This window comes from Melozone crissalis, unplaced genomic scaffold (genome assembly GCF_028551555.1).
Source record: "Melozone crissalis strain CALT ecotype California unplaced genomic scaffold, PUWL_Pcris_2 ptg000063l_1, whole genome shotgun sequence".
NCBI lineage: Eukaryota > Metazoa > Chordata > Aves > Passeriformes > Passerellidae > Melozone > Melozone crissalis.
Genome location: NW_026535841.1, coordinates 9,312,905 through 9,337,014, shown reverse-complemented (window position 1 = coordinate 9,337,014; position 24,110 = coordinate 9,312,905).

Here is a 24,110-nt window from a genome sequence, read left to right as displayed (position 1 = left end):
CAGTGTGGTTTTATAGCCTGGATCTGCTCCACAGCACCCCCAGTATTGGTATCTGTGTCCCACCTCCACACCTGGAGCACCACTGGGATCAGCAGTGACAGGGTTAGCCCACAGCTTCAGCTGGGAGAAAAGGAAACACACTTTTATTTTTAAAAACCACAATAGTATTTTAAATAAATGTAGAGTGATAGCTCTTAGAAGTGCTGCTATTAGGCAGCATCTTGGAAAAAAAAATAATGTCTGATAAAAAAAGCATTTAAAGTGGTGCTTGTTTATTCACTGATTTCTTAGGTGTTTATCAGCTTGGTACGGGTGAGCAAGGCACAGCAACACTCTGAAAAATTGCTTTTAAATCTCATACTGTGACAAAATAATAGCTGGATAATAATGCAATGACTTTTAAAGCTCACTTAACAGGGGATATTAATGAAGATATTCCCTAACTTCTAAATTACTGATATTGATTATATCTGTATAATGAGGATGGATAGGATTTCAATTTGAGAGTTAATGCAGAGTGCTGAAATAATTGCACATGAAAACACTTCCACAACTCAGTTACTTTTGTTTCTTTAGAAATGTAGACTTGAAACATATTAACAGATTACTGAGATCTTAAAAGAGAACCTCCCAAATTCCTCCTTCATGTTTCAGAGAAGTGGGTATTTCCTCAATGATTTCTCTGTAAATTTATTACGAGTGTCATGCACAGAAAAATGTGGATTAAATACCTCAATTTGAGAAATTGTTAATTTTTTGATACTTAATTGAAATTTTTATCCCCCAAAAACTGAAGGGCTCCAGGCAGGATCTAGTTATAAAGAAAAATAAAATCTATGATTCCTCTATTTCCTTAGGAAGACTAGAAGCAAGCAGAGCTAAAAGAAATAATAATCACAAGCATAGACATCCAAAGGACCTTTAGCCTATTATTAAATGATTAAATAATTTGAATCCTTATAATATCACACAACAAATTACTGGGAACACAGGGTCATTGCCCCATTGCCACTGGATTGTGGTGCCAGAGTAATTAATAATTCTCTCATGGATCCAAATGCACACACTGGAAAAGGCTTGTCTTTGCAAGTGTACAAATGGGGGAAACCAAGCAAAAAAGTGTTGATCCACACCTTGGAAATAGAAACACAGATTTATTTATTTCTTTAAGCCCTTCTTCCACAAATGCATTTGCCAGAGAGCCATAATGCCTAGAGAGCATTTAAAATAATAATTATCCAAACCAGTTATGGAGGATGACACTAAGCACTAAGTCCTAGACTTACTCATTGCTCCTACCTCAAATCCCTTTGCTTTTTCCTTTGCTCTGCTTTTACTTTCCTGGAGTTCATGCACAAAATAAAGAAACCTTAAAGTACTTAGTTTCAAGCTTGGTATTTAACCAAGTTTCCATAGCATAGAGCTTGCAAACAGCAAGCTCTATGCCTTTCCATTCAGCACTAGCCACTTTGGGATTTACAGATTTTTTTTTTTTTAATTAACCCCAAAATCTCTGCCAATATTTAGGGAAGGGGGAGATGTATCCTGGAAGGGAGGTGCTTAAGCTAAGGGTGAAGATTCCTGCAGGGTTTTTTGCCCACAACTTTGCATACACAATCAGTAGTCAGGGTTTAGTTTATTGGCAAAGTTTGTGGCAGATCAGACAAGGTGTTTGTGAGATATGGGACTCTGAAAAATGAGGTGCAATTCAGCCTTTGAAATATTCCACTAACAATTTATCCTGGAGCCATATCTCAAAACCTACTTGACCTAGAAACTTCAGGTTTGTCTTATTCAAGAGTCCTTGGCTAGATTCAGTGTGCAGAAATACTTGAGATAAGGTCAAAGTCTTATTTACTATATGCTACCCCCCAGATGGGGTTTTTTTTTGCTTGTTTAGTTTTTTCCCCTTCCTTAATCCATCAAACATTCCTTCAGCCTGTCCAAAGGCTGTGAGACAGGCTCTGCCAGGGTTTTGGCAGGGATTAGTGGCTGTGTGGGGATGTGGACACAGAAACACCATCACTGCTCAATTAGCTTGGCTTCCAGAAGATTAATTCTTGCTCCCCAGCTATTCCCTGGGATGCTCACACACACTGAGACTTGATTCATTCTGCTGGAGCCACACAGAGCCACTCTGTAAAGTGTGTAAGGAAAATGATTGCTGTCCAGAGCCAGCACAAGCAGCAGAGGGGCTCCCCAGGACCAGGGCAGGAGATTTCCAGACAAATCTCACACGCCTCTAAGAGAGAGAAACAAAAAGCCTTGGATGCAACGTTTGTTACCAAAGTTTTCTGCATCACTCAACTGCTCTGCTCCAGCTTCACCTGGAGCATCCCAGATCCACCCAGCACAAAACCTGCTGGGGTGTTTAGAGAGCCTCACAAACTCAGAGCAGCTGGCACCTTCAGGCTGAAGGCAGGAAAGCTTAACAGGACAAACAAAGAACACAAATTCAGATTTGTGATTGTACAATGGCATGGATTTTACCCAGAGCAGGAGGAGAACCTGAGAGTAGAGTTTCATTTTATTCCAGCTATCATTTAGAAGAACAAAAATACAAAGCTTGCAACTGCTGAAAGAATAACTTCATCCCAGGTTTATGGTTAACTTAGCATGTTAAAGTCTTCTGCAACAAGACAGAACTCAGATGTTCCAAAAGTGCTCCTCATGGCATAAATTTCCACTTAGTATCTAACATTTAGACAGACACATTAGCTCACCTTTCTCTCTGATGCTGGTGCTGGTTTCTGGCAGATAAAAGGCACTCAAGCTTCTAGAGTCAGAAGGAAAAATGGAGGGGACAACAACCAGCAGCTCCTTGGTGCCTCAGAGGACAGCACCCAGCTTCCCCAGCCAAGGCTTTGACTGCAAACCCAGGGATGAGGCACCTCACCCCCAGGAAAGGAACCAGGGCCCCTCCCTGCCCCTCTTTATCAGCCCCAGCCTTATCACTCCCATCAGGGCTCCCCTGCCTGCCTCACCTGCCCCTCATCTGTGCACTGGGCCAGCATTGGCTGTAAATTGCCATCCATGGCACATGGATCCAATTCCTTTTGACCCTACAATTTCAATAATCAGGTAGGCTTTTCACCTGTCACCTACCTTGACAAGCAAATTGATGTTGCAGATTGGGAGGAAAAAAAAAAAACAAACCAGTAAGGAGGAAGGGAAGAGAGGGGAAGGGGTGAGAAATGACAATCTTTTCCTGTCTTGCCCCAGGTGAGTGTTGCAAATTGGCAGCAGTGGTGAGGGAGTCACCCAGGGCTGCCATGCAGTGATTTGAGTATTAACAAGCATCCTTCATTGTTTTAATCCATGATGTATAATTAACCCCTTGGAGCCACCGAGTCTGGGAGTGCTCTTGTAAGGGCTGATGTAAAAGGCAGCATGACATGCTGCCCTGGGAATTCCTAACAGCCCACCATCAAAGGTTTAATCATATGCAATTTATGCCTTTGCAGGTTATTATGTATTGGGGCTTGCTGGAACCTCTCCTGTTATCATGCACCAACATGCAACAACTCTGTGTAATCTCCAGTTGAGAGCATTGTCTCACAAGTGCCCTTTCCCCACAGGAAAAAAAAATAATAAGCCAAGCAATAACAAGGCATTTTTAAAGAGTCTAGACTGTAAATTGAATAGGAGGAGATGGAGGCTGAGAATGGAAGATATGAATGCAGCTTCTTTAATACAGGAGATCACGCCTACATAACTTGCTTTAACTCTTGTGACAGTTCTGGAGCACACAGAGGGATGCCTGAACAGGAAGGTTTGATTTTTATGGGTTCTAAAATACTTCCATTAAATGTGTATATATCACTTTTCCCAGATGGAATTCCTTAATACCCAATATATGCATTGTAGCAGCAGGTAACAACAGAGAAATATTTATTAGGATACAAATTCTACAGCAGCAGGCTGTCCAAAGGAAACTGCTGAGACTCAGTTTTTGTGGACAATATCATCTCTAAGGGACTCTCTGCTCCAAGCTAGAGCAGAAAAAACAGCTTCTCTCCTGGCTCCAATGCTGGTTCTGCATAGCAGAATATCCCCATGCACAAGACTGATGAGTTGAGCCTGAGGAAAGTCACAATATCAGCCCAAATTTCTTTGTATTTGAAGACATAGCAGATTCCAGCCATCTGGGGATGGATCTTTTTTTGCACTGATGCTAGTGATGTTCTTTTAAAAGACAAGGTAAAAAAAAAAATAAAATCCAGAGAGCCCAGGAGCCAAGATTCTCACAAAATCAGTGAAGTCAAGAAGTTGGGATTTAAATATTGCAGAAAATCTCATTAAGATCTCAGTCTGGTTAGCAGTGAACTGGGGGAAACTGAAGTATATTCCAAATCCAGAAGTTATACATCTAAAGTACTTTATTGGCTCCAGAAAGTCTGCTGAGACTCCTGCACCCAAGAGATCCCTGCCTGGATCCACAGAGAGCAGGCAGATGACAGGGAGGAAAAATGCAGCATTATGTTACAGATTAGGAACAAGACAATTAAGTGACTTTATATCACAGGCAATATATATTTAAGTGGCTTTAAATCACAGGCAGTATATAACAGAAATGAGGGGTGAATTTAGACCTCCATAACTGTCATCCAAGATTATTGGCACAAAGCTGGCACACAGTGCCAGAGAGAAGCACAGAAGTCACCCAGAAGTCACAGTGTTAGAAATGATGGACAGCTCCTAGATAACAAATGCAAATAGATCTTCATTGCAAAAGGATGTTTTTCACATTATCACCTCTCCAAGGCAAGGTCTCAGTGCACACAGGGATGCTTCCAAACAGAGAGGATTGACTTGTTCTGCAGCAAACACTGAACAGGGGTTTGCCTTCGCTGGAGGAATGTCATCCTCATCCTCACCCAGGCCTGCAGTGACACAGGAGCTCCTCCAGCAATGAGAGATGCAGGATCACCTGGCAGAACACCTGTGATGGGAAATGTCTTCTCAAGGGGTAGCTCAGCTCTTCTGCTTTCTAGTTTGTGGAGGAAAAAAGAAGTAAAGGTGGTTTGAAATTATGGAAAATCATTAGTAGTGCTGAAAATCATCAGTAGCGCTGAATGCTTGCATTAAAAAAAAAAAAGAAAAAATTGAAAAGAATCCAGCCAAACAGGCATATTGCTCCATCCCCACTCAGAATCCATCTCCCACATCCCTCCTGCAGGGCTGTGTGTCTTTAAATCTCCTTCCAGCACCTCGTTTCTCCCTGCAGCTCCGTGCTGGGGATGTCACAGCCGTGCTGGCAGGGCATTTCCCGGTGGGTGGCAATGGATTATGCATTCATGGCTGCACAATGCAAACTCTGCTGGCGCAGGAAGCAGAGGTCACAGCATCGTTTGCTGCTGCTCAGCCTGTGCTGGGCTCTCACACTGTAGGCGGGGTGAGCTCACATCCTCGCTCCCAACACGCCCTCCCGGCTGGATTTACATCAGAAGTAAACCCAAGGGGCTGAAGTGCTCGATGTGATCAGGGAGCTGTAAAAGGAGAAGCAGCACTGGGCTGTGGAGGGCTGGGGTGTGACAGCTCAGCTGGGGCTGGAAGCAAAGCCAGATAGTTCTTAGAGCTGGTCTGGAGGGGTTTGTGGGACCAGCGCCCCTCTCCAGTGTTTCACCCACTGCAAGCTGGATCCCAGCTCATCCCTGTCCTAGATGAGTAGAAACAACTCCACCAAGAGAGAAAAAGACAACATCTCTAAGCTAAAATCCCTTATTCTGATTTTTCCAGACTTCTCACACATCTTTTCCCCCCACTTTGAACAGCTACTGTCTCATCAAAGCTCATAACTGTCACCGACATCTTTTCATAAAAATCCTTTCTTTGGGATTTTTCTTTCTGGGAAGCTGAGGCCTCAGAAAAAGAATGTAAACAATGGTTATCTGCTGCTGTGAAATGCAACAGGTGCACCTGTGATTGGCCCATGTTGGATGTGTATAATTAAGGGCCAGTCAGGGACCAAGCTCTCTCTGGGACAGAATCAGAGAAAGCTCCTTTGTTATTGATTCCTTTTCTATTCTTAGCGTAGCAAGCTTCTGAGAACTTTTCTCTCTATTCCTATTAGTATAGTTATAATGTAATATATATCATAAAATAATAAATCAAGCCCTCTGAACATGAGGTCAACATTCTCGTCTCTCTCTTCACCCCTAAAAAACCATTGCAAGCCCTGTAACACATAACATCAAAGTTCATCAAAGTCCTCCTTCCCAGGAGCTGATCACCTTTCTCACAGCCAGGAAGCAATTTGGGCTCTAACTTCTGCATTCTGGCATCCATGTCAGCAAACCGTCCTTCCCAGGTCATTCCTGGTGTATCCAAGCCATCTCCCTGGGTGCTAAGAGGAAATCAGCCATTAAACTTGGAATATCCAAAAAATCCCAGATCCAGTTTAGGATAAACAGAACTGTTGTAATCTCAGCTGCTTGGGCTTCCATTGCCAGACACACACACCCAGAAATCAAACATTCCTCGGCACTCAGAGGAGGGATTGTGACAGAGCACATGCAGGTCTGTGGGTGTATTTCCCTATCTCCCCTTAAGCCTATTCTCTTGGCATCTATTAAGAAATCACTGTGCATTATTAAGATATCTCTTAATTAGCATTAACTACATTACACTCCAGTTTTTTTCATAAGCAAACCAGATTTCTTTACAGCTGCATAATGTCAATAAATATCAGATGAACCTCAACCTCACGTATGTTCAGCTTAGAAAGAAGTGTAGCTTCAATTTGAATTGTCCATCATGCAGAAGGAGATCTGACACAGAAACTCTACTTTGCCATCATCCTCTGGCTGCTCCCTGAATGTGAGTGCAATGTACAGAGCTTCAGCTGAGCAGAGCACCTCCTAGAAAAGGGAATGAAAGCTATTAAAGTTTAAAATGCAATCATGTGCATGGAGGAGAGGTCATTGCTTCGTACTGCTTTGACTTCAAGGAAAAAAGAAAACAGTAAAGCATCTCAGCTGATTAGAAGAGGTCAGTGAAAAAGGACCAGAAAATGGGAGAGGTGGGGAGGGATGCCAAAAAAACTTAGGCTGCAGTGTCCACATGATGCCCAGAACAAGGAGCAGGGCAGTTTGGTCAGACACTGCCACCCCTGGCACATTCCTTACCCTCTCATGGCCTCAGCTCACCCAGAGAAGCCAGGCCAGGGCAGGGTTACACAGCTGTGCCCAGGTTTTCTTCAGAACCACCCGAATTTCAAAGTGAAAAACGTCAGGTGAGATGCAGCTCACATGGAAATAACCAACTCAGGGCTGACCTGTGTCCTTGGCCTGGGCAGGGATGCTCAGGGACAGAGTGGGGACACTTCTCCCACCTCCCCACAGCCTGTCCCCACTGCAGGCCCTCCCCACAGCCTGCCCCACGCTGGCCTGGTGGGAGGAAAGGTGAAAATACAGAAAATACAGAAAACACCTGGGGCACATCAATGTGTCCCTGCCCAAAGCTGAGGACAGGCACAGGGTGGAAGGGTGAAATTGAGCTCTCAGCTGTTCCACGAGGGAGCAGGACAGAAGAGGCAGCTTGCTGTATTAATAAAACCAGAATAAAGAATGCCATACCCCATACTCACCCATACCCCACTGCTCCCTTCCCCGCCCTCCACCTCCACAAAACTTCTCCACAAATACAGGGGTGTTATTTTTTAACAGCAAAACTCCATAAAAATGGAGGGGAAATGGTGAACTGTGCCTCTCCAGCAGCATTAATATCTACATCTATTTTTCATAACATAATTCATTCTTAACCCAGGTCTCTGTCAAGCTCCAATATTGGTTAAGGCCTGTGGAAGCAATAATTTATAAATTACTAACAGTAGCAAACAAACAGCTTTTTCAACATCTGCCATTGCTTGTGACAAAAAAAAATATATGCAAAGCTCTGGAAATCACAAAGTGTCACCTGAAGAAACATGCCAGGATGAGTTTCCCCATCCATCAGAGTGACCAGCACATCCAACCACAGCTCAGAGCAGCAGAAAACAAATGCTTCCAACAAGCTGCTCTGTATTTGCTCTGGTGACTAACAGCTTGGGGGGGAAAATTTTGCAAGCAATTTATGAGTGGGAAAAAAAGGTAACACTCGAATATTATTCATTACAAATTATTCATGCTCTTTTTTCATGCAAGTAGCCTGCCCATTCATCAAAATTTTTGCTCCATCCAGGGCTGGCAAACAAGCTGTTACTCATTTTTATTTTCTTGCATTGCACTCAAGGTATAATATATGACGAAAGTCATATTCTGCTGGTGCACAGGCAAAGGGCAGAATGACAGAGTGGAAAACTGCAGGCAGCAGAGCCGTGGGGCTGCGGGCAGCAATCATGGGGAAGGGACAGCACTGTTGGTGGTAAATCCAGCAGGAAGAAGAAGAGGAAGGTCTGGTGTCAGTGCCAGGCTTTGGATGGCACTCCTCCTTCTGCACTGCTCTGGAGTGGGGTTAATAGAAAAAATGCAGAATCTGCTGTCAGCCAGAGCAGAGGGTCCCAGCTCACCATGGAGCATCCTTGTCCCCATGGAGGGCTGAGGGCACAGGGAATGCCACCAGCACTGACACAGGGCAGTGCCTGATGGGCTGAGCTGCTCCCTGGCCCTGCTGCACCTGCACCTGCACAGGGATTGAGTCATTGCATGTGGCAGGTACCAGCCGGGCCCTGGCATGCATAATGAGCCAATCTGCATCGGTGATAATTGCCTGGTGTTATCCTGGGCTTGTTAGGCTGCTGATAGAAAGGGGAGGGAAAAAAAAAAGATAAAAAAAGAAGTCAGACTCGCTTATGCATTGCTGTTTTGTTGTTTTTCCATCTCATTGATTAAAATGTGAGAGTGGATTTAGCCTTAATGAATGCCAAGGGCTCTCCTGCTGGAAGGAGAACCAGTTGAGGCAGTGCTCTGCAAACTCTGGGGCTGTGCCAAGGCTGGGTGCCCCGACCTGCAGAGCTCCAGCCCCACCAGAGCAGGGCACAGGGGTGGGAATGCTGCCCCCCATCCATCCCTCATGCCAGGGCTGCCCATCGAGGGGGAAACAGCAGGGAAAGCCAAGCCAGGCTGGCGTGGAGGTGCCAGAAATGCCCTGATTGTGGTTCTGCTCCTGGAGCACCCACCCTGCCCAGGCACAGGGAAGTGTTTACCTCCAGCCCTGCCTCTCTGCAGCAGCTGGAAAGGAGGCTGAAATACAGGAAACGTGACATCATTTGCCTTCTCCCAGCACAAGATAGATTAGCTCCTTTGTAAGGGGAAGCAGCGGTGAGAAACACACACCCCCAGCAGTAAATTCCACTATTACAGAGACACATTTATTGGGAGATAACAAAAGAAAGCTGCTTCTGCAGTGACTTTTTGGACAGAAAAGAGAAGACATCTATTTTATCCTTTGAAGTAGATGCTGTGTAGGAAATGGCCAGCTTTTTACAGCTGGCTGTGTTTTCAGCTATAGCTTTCCCCAAACCTGCTCCTGGAGCTATGTGCTATATGAGTCACTCCATCAAATAAAGAGCAATAATAAGTTATTGTGAGCACCAGGCTTTTAGATTTCTCAGTCTTCTCATCTGAAGAATAAAAATTACCCCCTTCCTGACTTCTTAACTTTGTTGGCCAAACTTTAAAGCTGTGGCTGAAAACCAAGCAAAACTACCAAGCATGCTACTGTACCGCAACTGGTTTCATGTAGTTCAAAGTCAACATTCCTGGGTTCATTTCCCAGCTCTACCATGGCCTTTTCTTTTCTTTTTTTTTTATATTAAACCTTCATCAAGTCATTTGATGGGTTTTTCCTCTGAAAACAAGCCTGTCCTGAAGGACACCAGGAGGTGCAGGAATTCATACAAGCAAATTGCTTTAAATCATTCTTTGCTTGTATAGAAAGTCAAATAAATAATGAAACGCTTCTTCCTGAAGAAATTAACATTTAAGCTAAATGTAACCCCCCCATGGCTGTCACATCCAGCATTTTTTTAGGATAAAGCTGGTCGGCCTGGGTTAGATGGGTTAGTTCTGGGAATATTTCACAGATTTTCTGTAATCAGGCTCTTGCTGCACTGTGTTTTGCGCTTTCCTGTTTCTCATACCAAAATCTCCCTGCCATCAGCCAGCTCCATCCCTGCAGCTCCACTCCCCAGTGCTGGGATGGCTGGGGACAGGGTGAGGTGTCCCATCAGGGACTCTGCAGGGAGGACACACAGTTTTGGCACTGCTTTGGGTGTGGGGAAGCCTTTTTGTCTGCAGCTCCACACCTTGCACTTCACAGCCAAACAGAGAAGGGAAACCACCTCTGTGTGCCTCTGCTCATTCCCACAGAGCTGGGGAACCTGCCAGGAAAGAGGGGGTTTTTTTTGAGAGGGCAGATCGTGGAGAGGTCTGATTTCTAGCTGGGAAATGAATTATGCATCTGGTACCTTGGGGAATCTGTGGAGAAGGCTGAGAGAGGCTGGCAGTGGGTAGCTATTAAATATATTGCAGCTATTATTGTTGTGGAGAAGGCAGGCACCAGAATATCACTGAGGGGGGGCTGAAGAGGAGAAATGCAAGGAAAATACACAGGCATCACATAGGAAATTACACCAGCTTCAGAAAGTAACTCAGGCAAATGCAAAATGCTGGCAAAAGGAGCTGGAGCAGGCAGTTTTTCTGCAAATGTTGCCACATTGACCCCTCCACCTGCTCCTCAGGCACCATCAGAGCCCCATTTTGCACTACAGTGGAATGGTTAAACCAGGCAGAAGCACAGCAAAGTAAAGGTTATGTGCTCAGTGTGAGATTCTGGAGCCAGAAGAGCTCATTGACTCCAGGGGTCCCTGGGTCAGGGATTTGCTTGTACAGATTTGGTTGGAGCTGTTCTGGGAAGGATCTTGGCTTGTTCTCCTGCCCTGCCTGTGCAGCCAGGTGTGTTGGGAATAGCTGGCACCAGCACACCCTGTGAGCACTGGCTCTCAGAGGTCAAATTGCCATGTCCCCAAGGACTCTGGAGGAGATGGTCTGGGGGCAGGAGCAGGCACAGTGCAGGGCTCTCCTTCACTTCCTGATTTTGGCAGCATTGCTTCTTTAGAAATAAGAATTAAAGCTATTCTAACCATTTTAGAATCAAAGACTCCACCCAAAGCCCGCTGAGGAGGAAGGAGAGATTCCCAGTGAGCCTGAGAGTCAGCCCACAGTGAATGCTGCTCTCCTGATTTATTGGAGACTGGAGCTCACACTCCCACGGGATCCCCAGCAAAGAACAAATGAAATTAAGGCTGCTGCCTTTGGAAATCAGATTTCAAGACAATTAACTGCTGCAAAAAAAGCTTGGTGTTCACATCACAGCCCCTAAAACTGCAAAATTCTGCCTTTTATTCCTCAGAGGTCCTGTGGTAGTTCATAGTTAATACAAATAACTGTTTCCACCCATAAATGCCCCTCTAGCTTTCACCTCTCAGCTTTTTCTGTTAGTGTCCTAGATCTGCTGCCAGGAAAGCAGCCTCATTATTCCTTGTAAATATTGCCATAGGAAAGTAGATACCAATGATCTAAATGCTGCACTGATGGGGAGTAAATCACTGCATTCTCACTTCCAATGTGATGGCATTCAGGGTTCCTGTCAAAATCTGGATCTCTCTGTGCATGGGGCAATGCAGGCTTCCAGCAGATAACCCCTGCACAAAAGGCAGAAGGAATTGGAATAAAGGTGTGTTAAAGCCCCCCTTTTATTCCACTTTGTTGAAAGAAGAAGAACTTTAGACATGTTCCCACTCCTTTCTTCTGAGGAAATCAATGGGGGCTATTGTCACCATTTTCAAAAGAAGCAAGATCAGGCCTTTCACTGAACACACCAAAACAGAAAGGAATCCACTTTCCCTAGCCTGGAATTCTGCTGCAGCTTGGCCAGCCTGCCTGCCCTGCACAGACAGGTGATGCTGTGCCAGCTGCAAAAGCCAATTACACTGAGAAAATTCAGTGTATGGGATTTTCCAGCAGCTAGGCCTAGCTCAGATGGTCAAATCTGCCTGGATGGCAGAGCTGAGGATAAACATTTGCCACCCACCTCCCTCCTGTTAGGGACAAGCAGGTAGATGGAGGCTAAGCTCTTCCCATGCTTTTCTCTCTCAGAACTCCACTTCCTAGGGAATTCCAACATAAATCTGCTTTTATTCCAAGCTAGACTGGAGGTTTCCCAGAGGAAATGTCATTTATGCTGAAGCCCATGCCAGGCTGCAGTGTGGCCCAGCCCTGAGCAGTGAAATCCAGTGCTTGCTTGGCTGGAGCAGAGCACAGGGCATCTGTTCTGTCACTGGCTACCTGCTACCTGCTGTTAATTGCATGGGCTTTTGATGAATGATGCACTGACTTTACCAGGTGCTTCCACAGGGCAGTTCTGTGTGTTCTGCAGGAGGGTTCACACTCCACATCCTGCTGTGGAGCACCCCAAGAGCTCAGACACAGCTCCCAGCACGCAGGAGGTGCAGGAGCTCTCCATCCCTCAGCTGCAAACACTCCTGTCCCGTGGGCTGTGGGGTGAGCAGGTGGCTCAGGTGTCCCCAGGGCTGGGCAGGTGTCCCTCAGGGCTGGGCAGGTGTCCTGGTGTCCCCAGGGCTGTCCCCCAGGGCTGTCCCTGTATTTACAGCCAGAGGGTCCTGCTGGGAGCCCTCAGACAGCTCCCCTCACCCCCCATTACAATATCTATGTACATTTGGTCACTGAGGTGTTATGAACGCTGCTGGTGAAGGGTTTCTCCATGGATCAGCCCCATTCCAAGGAGAGCACAGCTCCAAGCAGCTCTGCACTGATATCAGCCCTGTCCTGACCACCCTGCATCCCCCCAGTGCCCTCCCCAGCACACACTCCTTCCTCAGCATCCCAAAGTGCTCAGCAACACAAAACAAACATTTTTCCATCCGGCTGGGCTGGCCCTGGGCTCAGTTTGTGGGCAGGCCAGGGCTTGTGAAGGCAGCACTCCCTGCCTGCAGGGTGCCTGGTGCCGCCTGTGCCTTGTCAAACCACTCAGGGATTTCAGCTTCCTTGGAAAAACGCAGCCCCGAGGTTTCTCTTTCCCCAGCTCACACAGAGGGAAGTTTGGGAGAGGAGCTGAGGCAGCCAGGTTTATCTCTGCAGGGCTTTAAGGACCTGCCTAGTCTGTACACCCTCCTGCCTGCAGCAAGGGGAGGAGTGATGCTCCACGTGCTCAAGTCCTATTCCCCCTTTATCTTTTAATTTCCAGCCTTGCAAACAAGTACATCTGCCAGGCTGCATGTACACAGAGCTGGGTTCCCTGACCAGCAGGAAGGGATGACAGACTCATTAATTGCTTTGCCCCACACTACAGAAATCCATCAGCCTCTGCTGTGCCCAATCTCCTTGTAGGAAAGGCATATTTGGACTTCATTTCTCAAAAGAAGTTTCTGTGTGCTCTGCCACTGTTTGCTATGCAAATTTTGGTGTTAATTGCACCAAAATGAGAAACATATTACTTAAATCAGTGCACTCCTCAGATGGGCATCAGTGTGTGTGTGTGTGATATTCTGCCAGATGTTATTTTATTACTGCAGTTTAATACCTAACCATCTGCTTCCTTCTTATTTTGTCATGGTTTGTATTCTCCCTGGGACTTCTTTTCTGTTACACTGCCTTTTATCATCTGCATTATGTATTAGTGTGGCCAGGGCTAAAGGCTGTCAGTATCCAGAGCCTGGGATTTGAGCAGAGAAGCAAATGAGCAGCAGATCATTAAAGGAAGAGAATAGAACTGATACTACAGCTGGATCAAAGAACAAAGTTGATAACAAAAAGATAAAATCAGAGTTGAATGCTCAGGGATTAGCCACAGTGATCCCAGCTCAGACAGAGCGTGCTGGGCTCTGGCAAACACCTTGTAGCTTAAAAAATACCTATAATATTTTAAAATCTAGGAGGGATGGACTGGGGGGGGGGGGGGGGGAAGTATTTTATGCACTTATTTGAAATTGCCTTTTTTTGCTCCTTTCCCTTTCCAGGCTGCTCAGTGCTGCAGATGCCCAAACACAGACAAAAAGAAGAGACAGCAGCAGGGATTTTAGCTCAGTTTCCCCCTTGCTTGTGCCATGTCACCAGTTTGAGCCCTGGCACCCTGAGAGCACTGAGGTGCAGCACAGCAGCTGCACAGCTGCTCACACTGTGGTGGGCAAGGGAGAACAGAAGGCAGTGGAAAATGCAAGAGAAATTACCAAGATGAACACTTCCATATTTCAGCAGGACAGTACTGCTAACTAAAGCTAGGAGAAGGAAAAGCCCTGTTGAGCATGGATGTTCTCAAATGATTGCCCAAACACAATGAACAACAATTGGAATTACAGAACATTTGCCTTGGACTTACACATTCCTGCATGAACTACTTCATAAAGTTCTTCATTGGTAGAAAAGAATGTAAATACACCATCTCATAGCCACCCTGCAGAGGTTTTTATCAAACCTCATTTTTGTCAAACAGGACTGTGTTTCACTGCTCTTGATATTGGCTCTGAATATTTCTCTGATACCCTTTAGGATTGCACCACACATGTCCAGGGAAGAGAAGATGTTGAGCCAAACAGCCACAGGGGCATAAAAGTGAAAGCAGCAGTCAGATAGAAACTCTCATTCTTATTTCTCTTCCATTTTTCAAGATAACTAGAGAAGGTTTATCAATTTTCTCATCATTTGCATTTGAGATGTTTTTAAGGGTTTAATGGACCCCTAAATCCAGAGCCCACCTTTCCCAGGTTCAGTCCAGGTCTCTGAGGTAGTTTAACATTCCTGCTCTAGAGAGGAAACGAGATGGTTCAGATAATTCATTTTATGAACACATAAAGCAATATTTTCAATAATTCTGTCCAGTTTTCAATTTTATTATCTAGTAAGAGATAATGGACAAAAACAACCTGACCTTTTTGTAAGTAAAATTCCACTGGCCATACATAAAATTAACCAGCACTTCAGAGCTTCAAAGCATCATACAAATACTAAGTGTTGGTAATTTTCCAGCACACTAGAGAGCAGAGTGCAGAGTTTATGGGAAGCATTGGGACCACAAGGTATAAATCTCACTGGTTTGGGGACTGTATAACACCAGGGTCGTGTCCTTACCACGCTATCCCAGTTTACCCAGTGGTCCTATAACTGTTGTGAATATTGCCCTGTAAGGCCATAAAACAAAACCAGTTGTGTAACAGTAACCTATTTCTGGCTCCCTTTCAGTTAAGAACAAAATTAACTTTCAATTGATTAGGAATTAAAAGCATGGCAGGGAATATAACCCAAATGCACTGCTCGACGGGCAGCAGACCTGAGCACCAGAAGCTCCTGCCTCCAACCTTTAAAGCTATTAACCCTGGCATGAATTTTTATTTAGTGTTAATTAGGGGACTGGCAGCAAAAATCAATTAATTAATTACATCTCAGATCCACTGGAAAGCATAATGGAAATCAAAGAGAGTTAGGTTATTCTGCCTCCATGGAGGAAGGGCTGCACAGCCCTTGGTGATGGCACTCCCTGTTTCTTTAACTTGTAAAGAAACAAGTGTTAAAAACAGAATAAAAAAAAAAATCTGAGCAAGATCATTTCCCCTAGTTGGAAATGCCAAATACCTCCTTAACTTGGCCCATCTGTCAAGGGCTGCTGCTTTCAGTTTTGCTTCTGGAGCTCTGTAACCCTGGGGATTTCTTGCACCAGTCCCACAGAGTTCCCCCTCCCCTGCTCTCTTACAGAGCACCATCCACACCCTGCCCACAGGTCCAGCTATGGGACCAGGGGAGAAGGCCCAGAAGTCCCCAAGGGAGATGTTTCTGCAGGACTCAGAAGGAGCCACATCCCTCACGAGAGCACACACATTTGGCTATTTCATCTATTTCAACAAAATGACGTGTGAGCTTTGGGTTTGCCTGGGTTCTGAATGCCCAAGGTACAATTAGCTAACTAACATGGCTGGCAGTGATTAGTGGGTGCTAATTACAATAGAATTCCTGTCAAATTACACGGTGCATAAGTACAGCCTGACAAACTAGCTCAATTTTTTAGGGAATAGGGGGTGAGTGGAGGGGCTGGCAGTGCTGGCAGGCATCTCCAACATTAACATCCTGAACAGTGTTTCAGGCATCCAGTTACCACAGAGGGATTTTTTTCTGGGCAGGACAGTGACATTTGCCCCTTATGACTTCAAGAGACAAAAACCAAGAGATGAGCAAGCATATGTGTTTGTGCTGGGCATCAAGAGCTGCCCAGAGCACAAAACTGCTACTGCGGCAGCTTGGAAACCTTGAATTTCATTACAGGGACACTCAAGAGCAGCTGGTTAACAAGGTCCTGAGTGTCCTAGTTGGAAGTGGGGTTGATCAGGAGAAGGGCTGTGTCCCTGCCAGCCCAGGAAGGTGCTGGTGCCAGAGCCCTGTGCTCCAGGAGAAGCAGGCACAGGGAAGCAGCTCCACGAGCTCTGCCGACACCGCTCAGCCCATTCATCAGTGCCACCACAGAGAATAAATATTTATAAATGGTGTGTCAGGCCTAATGTGATAAATTATCTCCAGCCATCACTGAGATGGCTCAAGATGTGTTAAGCCAGTTTTAAACATTTAGCTAAGAAAATGTCTGAGTGGAGTTGAAGGAGGAAGAACAAGAGAAAATCCCCACATGTGCCAGAAAGAGGACAAAACGTTCACCTGTTTGACTTTGTACCAAACTCCTGCCCTGGGATTGTGAAGTGCAAGTAACCTGTCGAAGTACATTAAAACTCTCTTGACTTACCCCAGTTTATTGTAAATATTACAGCAAATCCATTGTAAACAGCAGCAAGAGGCTTTTGGGAACCCATTAATCAAAATAAACTGCTCTGGAAAATGCCTCTGCTCAGCTTGTTTAACTAGTGCTGCAGCTCCATACTGCATAGCTGATTTCAAAATATACAATTTATTGCCTTGGATGTCTTTGCTCAGAGCTAGAACTAAATTCCTCTGGGTACTTTAACATACAGTTAATCAAAGCACAATGCCACCCCTATCATATTTACAATCTGGCAGGCAATTAGTCAATAATAAATAAAATGCATTGGAAAGACAAATGATATTACTGTGTATGTATCAATGGGCTTATAGGCTCAAAAGATTTATCAGTACCACCGGAGAGAATAAATATTTATAAATGGATGTGTCACTCATAAAGTGATAAACTATCTCCAGTCATCACATGAAGAATGCATATTTTCAAGTTGACATACTTTATTATCTACCTAATCATTTTTCAAAAGGTGTTTTTCAACTTTATTAGCCATACTTAACAACTGGAGGAACTTATAATCATCATCACTGCATTGAGGTTGTGCAGCAAAGCCCCACTCAGGATTTCCACTGCAGCTTGTACAGAGAGAATAATAAATTCCCTTTTTGCTTTGGCCCCAGACTACTGAAAGACCTTCAAACCCAATTTCTGTGAGTAAAACCACTTAAAAAAGATTAAAACCCATAACCTACCCTCAAATAAAAATTTCAACATTCACAATGTTTAAATTTCAAATGCCACTGACATACAGATCCTGGAAACCCATTGGGACTCAAACATTTTGATTAGTTCTACCACAGTTCCCAGCTGGGAGGGAGCAGGATTTGAAACATCAGTACAAAAAAGTATTTTCCCTACAATTCTTTTCTCACCATCTCCAAAAATAGGAGCCCTGTTTATACCCAGTCCTGACAATCTAAATGAGTGACTTACAGTGTCCAAACTAAGGATGTGCTTTAAAACCCACTGATTTTTTTGGTGTAAATATTTAAATAAGAGTACTTTTTAGGAAAGTAGCTTGTGTTAGCAAAAGTGTGAATGAAGTTCTATTTGCATAAAATTTAAGCCAATATAACTGCATCCACACACAGCAATGTTCACAGCAATCACACAGAAAACCAGTAATTCTTTTCTGCTTACATCCTCACCACCAGATCATTAGCTAATGATCAACTCAGCCATATTTATTTATAGAACTTTGATTTTCATCCTATTATTTGGTATTTTATGGACAGAAACACTGGAGTGGTTACATTCTGACTTATCCTCGCAACGTTTTAGGGCCATTAATAACCCAACAATGAAGCTTTTCTTCAGAACTAGGAATTCCAGGGGTTTGTCCTTGCAGGAGTCCAGCCAGACACCACATGCTGTGAGGACAGATGTTCGGATGGCTGCTGCACCTCTGGATTTCCCTGCCCTGAGGGAAGGAGCTGTGCTTGGCTTGCACACAGAACCTTGTGAGTAAGCAAAGGAAACTGGATATTCTCCACATTTGCAAATTCACCATGCCAGTTAGACCTGATAAAATTTTAAATGCTCCCTTGAATGAAGTTTTTTAAATGCTGCTGTTGTTATCCCACTCATTTTACATCGGAGTTTGGCAGCGGATGCCATTAGTGAACATTCAGTGTCAACAGTGTCATGATGTTGCTCTTAGAGATGTGTCAAGTGCTGTAGCATGATCTTGTTGCATTTAAAATTCACCACAGCAGTGAGGCTGTGCCAATTTCTTGCATTAGATCCAGAATGAAGCCAGCAAACGTGTCAGGTGCACAGAGCGTGCTTCAAGAATAAACAAGCAACAAAGGAAAACTCCTTTCTTCTGCTGCTTTTTTCTTTCCAGCACATCTTGTCACACAAATTAATTGTTAGGGAAAAGCCTTTCTTCTGCTCTGCTGTGCTGATCAGCCTGCCTCTGCAAGGGGAGAGGGGAGGTGGGTGCCAGCCAAGGGCCCCAGAGCCCTGGGAATCCTGTAAGGCAGCCACTTACAGCCTGGGCTTAACTTGCTTCTCTTTCAATATTCTTCACAGAATCTTTGGAGGCAAGACAGGAATTTAGATAAACCACACAGATCTAGTTCCCTAGGATAAGAAAAGCCCCCTTTATTTTAGAAGTGTGGCGCCCAGGTCATGTTAGTTAGCAGATCTGATTAAATGTGCTTTTTTTTTCCTGTCGTAGTCACAGAGTTTCTCTCTGCCAATCGTTTCTCTGTCTAAATCTTCAGTTTCTTGGAAACCACATGACTGATGGTCCGGACTGCTTGAGCTTGAGATAATCTATTGCACTTCAGCTGCAGAGTTGCCCACTCAGCGTTATACAGGGCTCTGCTTTGCACCACTTGTTTTACGAGGTATAATACCAGCTTCATATCCTTGCTGGCTGAAACGCTGACAATTTTTTTTCCCCCTCTATGATTCAGACCAGGGGAAAGAAATGCATTTGTTGAAGTGAGAAATTCTCACGTTAAACCACTTTAACCTTGCTTATTCACATGAGAAGATTTAGGATGGAATCCCTGCGGCGTGTGTGCAGAACCAGGGCTGGGGCACGGACCTGACACCTCAAACACCAAAATCAGTTTGCCCAGGGTCACTGGGGCTGGCAGCAGGACTTGTTTGTGACCCAGGGACTTGAGTGTGACCCAGGGACTTTGGCAAGTTCAGTCACCTTCAAAGCTTTGGAAAAAAACCAGTTCTGTTCCTGTTTCATAGCAGAGTGATGGAGACCTTGCCTTCCTAATACTGCTCCTTGCTCAACTGGCTGCAAGAAACTGGAAAAGCTGCTGGAGCCAGGTCAGCTCAGCCCTGGGGCCCAGCCCAAAGCCCTGCCCAGCTCCTGTGAGTGCAAGGCAGAGCTCAGACCCAGGTAAACCCTGTTGTTTCCATGCTGGGCACGGGGCCAGGCTCCCCACATCAGATGGGGATGGGTGGCAGTGGGTCAGGGGGGTCCCAGGGCCACATTCCTGCTGCGTGAGCAATCCCAGTTCTGGCTGGGATGAGGCTCGCTTGCTGTCTGACCCAGCCTTGCTGTTTCTGGCTGGGATGAGGCTCAGTTGCTGTCTGACCCAATGGAGATGTTTCCTAGGGATGAGAATTTTTTTCGAGAGATTGCAATAAAGCAAACTGCTGGAGGCAAAATAACAAAACTGGGACTGTGAGCTCTTCCAGTGGGTCAGCTGAAGCTAATGCTTTGAAAACAGCAATCTTTCATCCAACTGCATCTCACGAAAACATTTCCAAGACAGATATCAAGAGACCTGCTACAAATCACCCAGGAACTTAGGTTAGAGCTGAAATTCCAAGAAAATCTGAGCTCAGGGAATAGTGGCTGAGTTCATGTGTGGGAGGGTAGGCTTGTGCTGTGAAAGGTTATTCTGGTGTTCAGGAACGGGGGGGGAAATGATCTTTCAAGTTAGAGATTTCTCAGCTGAGGGTGGCTGTTGAATAAGCCGACACCAAGGCTCAGAAGGACATTTGAAGGAGCTGGCTCCTTGCAGCAGTGTGCCACACAACTGGCATTTTATTTCTAGCAGTTGAGCAAAATTGCAAACAGCTGGTGGATTTTTGGAACATTTTAAAACATTTCTTTCAAGGTACCTTATTGCTTCCTTAAAAATAAATACACATGCCACACATTCCTCCTCTTGCAGCTACAGTGAACCGAGCACCATCTATTAGCTGTGCCACAAAATCCCTGTGCTACAGTGGTGGGACTCGATTTTAAATCCATTTTTTTTTTTTTTCCCCTGAAGCCTGGTAGCCCCCTTACAGCAGGTGAACAAGTGCATGTGGTAAAGGAGGAGATCACAGAAGAGTTGTGTTATTATTGTTCTCTCCCTCCTGGGGCACAGCCCCTCAGCAGAGCATCCCAACCCAGCAGGGAACCAAGAGGGGCTTTCTAAAAGGTGACTGGAAAAACCTGATTGCTTTATGCATGAGGGACTTGTTTCAAACACTGCTGTGAGGACTTCCCAGAGGTCCTAAAAGCTCAGGATAGATTGCAAAAACTGCGTTCTGGCACGTGGAGGGAGGAACTGGTGGCTGCTCTGCTCAATTCCCTAGAGCAAAGATCAGGAATGGAAAGGCAAAAATTAAAATCTCAGCTCACAAATTGTCTCCCTGTATGAATATTTTGCCTCCAGTTAACACTTACTGCTGTCTGCCCCCAAATCCTTCATCTGGCACTGCTGAGAACACAAACATCCTCTCCACCACACGAGGTTGTGGCGTTCCTCTTCACAGAGAAAAGCAAGGCACAACTTCCCAAGGATATTTCTGGGAATCACAGCGAGGAACTTCAGAGAAAGAAAAACCAATTCTTACCTCCATTGCTGCTCCTCTTGTTGTTCACAAGGTGGGATGCATCGTGGAAGATTGTTTACCTGAAAGGAATTGATAATTGGATTTTGGTGTGAGTGTTTTGATTTCACTGACCAATTGGATCCAGGTGTGTGTGTCAGGACTGTGGGCTGACAGTCACAAGATTCTGTCAGTTGAGTGCTTGAGCAAGATTTAGTTTAGATGTAGTGTGATATAGTATAGAATAATATAGTATAATAAAGTAACTAATTAGCATAGAATAATGTATAATAATATATTATTATACATTATTCCATGTATATCAATCTATTCTTATATATATTATTAATAATAATAAAGTAATAAATATACTAATTAAGTAGCCTTCTGATAACAAAGTAATTAATAATTATCATAAATAATAAAGCGATTAATAATTATAATAAATAATAAAGTAATTAATTAGCTTTCTGATATCAATGGAGTCAGATGCATCATTTCTTCCTTGGTTGGGGTTGCCTTGCTTTTACTACCCAAGGTCACCTCCATCCTCCAAGCAAGGCCCTGTTGTGCTCCCCCTCCCTGAGCTCTGCATCCTTTCCTGCAGCCCTTGCAGTGCAGAGGGAACCAGGTGGGAGCAGGCACAGACAAGGTGAGGTGACCCTGCAAGGAGAAGGGCACAGAGTCAACAGCACACAGCTGCTGGGAGCTCTGAGAGCAGGGGGGGATGTGGAGCTGCACTCTGTGCATTCTAACACAGCCTCTAATTGAATTCATTATGAGAACCACATCCCCACATCATCAGCACCATACGGTGTTCTGCAGCTGTGGTCGTAACTCAGCTTCATCCAGAGCCTGCAGTGGTGAGGAGCGAGCAGCAGCAATGGTGTGGCACTGTCAAAGGCTCTTCTGCAGGGCAGGGATAACAGGCAAGTGCATGCAAAGTCAAGAGGAAAGCTGGGGGCTTTGATTTTCTTATTTTTGATGGCAGTTTTGATATATCAGAAGGAGAGACTCCTTTGTATATGGACACATTTGAAAACATTTAGCAAATAACGGTGGAAATGCAAGGTCAGTGCTGTGGATGTACCTATGGGCTGTGTTACACCAGGGACAGCTCATGGAAGTGCAGGGTCAGTGCTGTGGATGGGCCGTGTTTCTTAATTTTAATGGCAGTTTTGGTATATCAGAAGCAGAGACTTCTTTGTATATGGACACATTTAAAAAAAAATTAGCAAATAACAATGGAAGTGCAAGCTCAATGCTATGGATGTAGGATGTACCTATGGGCTGTGTTACATCAGGGACAGCTCATGGAAGTGCAGGGTCAGTGCTGTGGATGGGCTGTGTTTCTTAATTTTAATGGCAGTTTTGACATATCAGAAGCAGAGAGTCCTTTGTATATGGACACATTTTAAAAATGAGCAAATAACAATGGAAGTGCAGGGTCAGTGCTGTGGATGTAGGATGCACCCATGGGCTGTGTCACACCAGGAACAGCTCCCAGACTGAGCAGTTCCAGGATCTGCTGTTGTCACTGGGCCATACCGCATTCAGTCCCACTTGTCTTCCCCCTTCTCCATCCTTTCCTCTGCTCTCAGAAAACAACAATATGCAGCATGAGAGACATGTTGGAAACCAGGAGTGAGTGCTGACAGTCCATGTGCTTTGGCAGCTGTTACCTTGGGATAATGAGGTCAATCCTTTCCAAAGTGAACTTCATAAAATCCCCCTTCTGCCTGCAGTGACACATAAGGACGTCACAGCAGCCCTCCCACAGGCTTGGCACAGCCTGTGACACATTTCCACAGACTTCACTTCATTGGGGCCTCACTGAGTTCTCCTGCATCCATGTGCCCAGGCAAGGACATTCCAGGGATCTGGGGGCTGTTCCCCACTCTCAGGGATGAGCATATGAGGGGCAGGTGGGTGGATGTTACAGAGCCCTTTAGATGGCAATGACAGCACTTTCTCTTTTCCATCATACCAGTTTATTTCCAAACTGGAAATAAATTCCATCCTACCAGTTTATTTCCAACTAAACACTGGCGTTAACCTGACAATGAATATTTGGTATTTCCCCTCTTCCCTAGGGTGTCAGTCTCTAGGGACCTCCCCTGCACTGTGCACACTTGCTCACATTCATCTATCTAAAATAACTCCTGCTTGATCCACACCATTTAAAAAGCCTCACAGGCAGTGGCCAGGACTCCTCTCTTTCTTTGTCCTATGATAAAACTTTGTTCAGCAAGCCAAAGGACAAAACCCCTGGAATTTCATCTTGGCTGATCACCCCTCTTTCTTCTCCCTGTCTCAGAAGTGCAGTGGTTTCCAGCAGCTCTGCTGCCTTGCCTTAGGAGAGGGTCTCTTTAGGAGGAAACCTCAGTTCCCTTAAATTGAGAGGGGGCAGAATTGAAAAAACTTGGAGGTTTGGCAGGGCTGAGATCTGAAGGTTCAGTATGAGTCTCTCTAAAGGCTGAGAAAAGGAAATTTCACAGAATGGGTGTTAAAAAAAGATAAAAAAATCTGTAATCAGTCTAATTTGATAACCAATTTGTCACAGCCATGCTCTCACCCTTGCTTTTGAAATGAATGTTGTTTAGAGACAAATGTCAGCAAGCCAGGCTGGAGTGTGAAATCCATCACAAGCACAGCCACCAGATGTGTTGGCTTTATGAACTCTGGATTTCCTGAACCTCTTGGTTAAAAAGCATCTGTCTCTATAACACAAGGAGTGCTGAATTCAACAACTAACAATCAAATTGAAGCTGTTTATTGAGAAGTTTCTTATTTATTGAGAGCTCTCATCAGATGAGGTTATTCATCATGGAATACATGCTCCATTCAAGCACTTTGAAACTTTCCAACAATTATTTGGTTCCAGACTCACTACCTGGATGCAAAATAATATAGTTATCATTTCCAGGTGTAAATGTTCAGCAATGAACCCAAACTTGTGTTTTGTTAAAGTCTCACAGCTGAGCTTATGACATTTATTAATCTCTAGAAGCACACACTTCTGATGCAAACCATAAAAT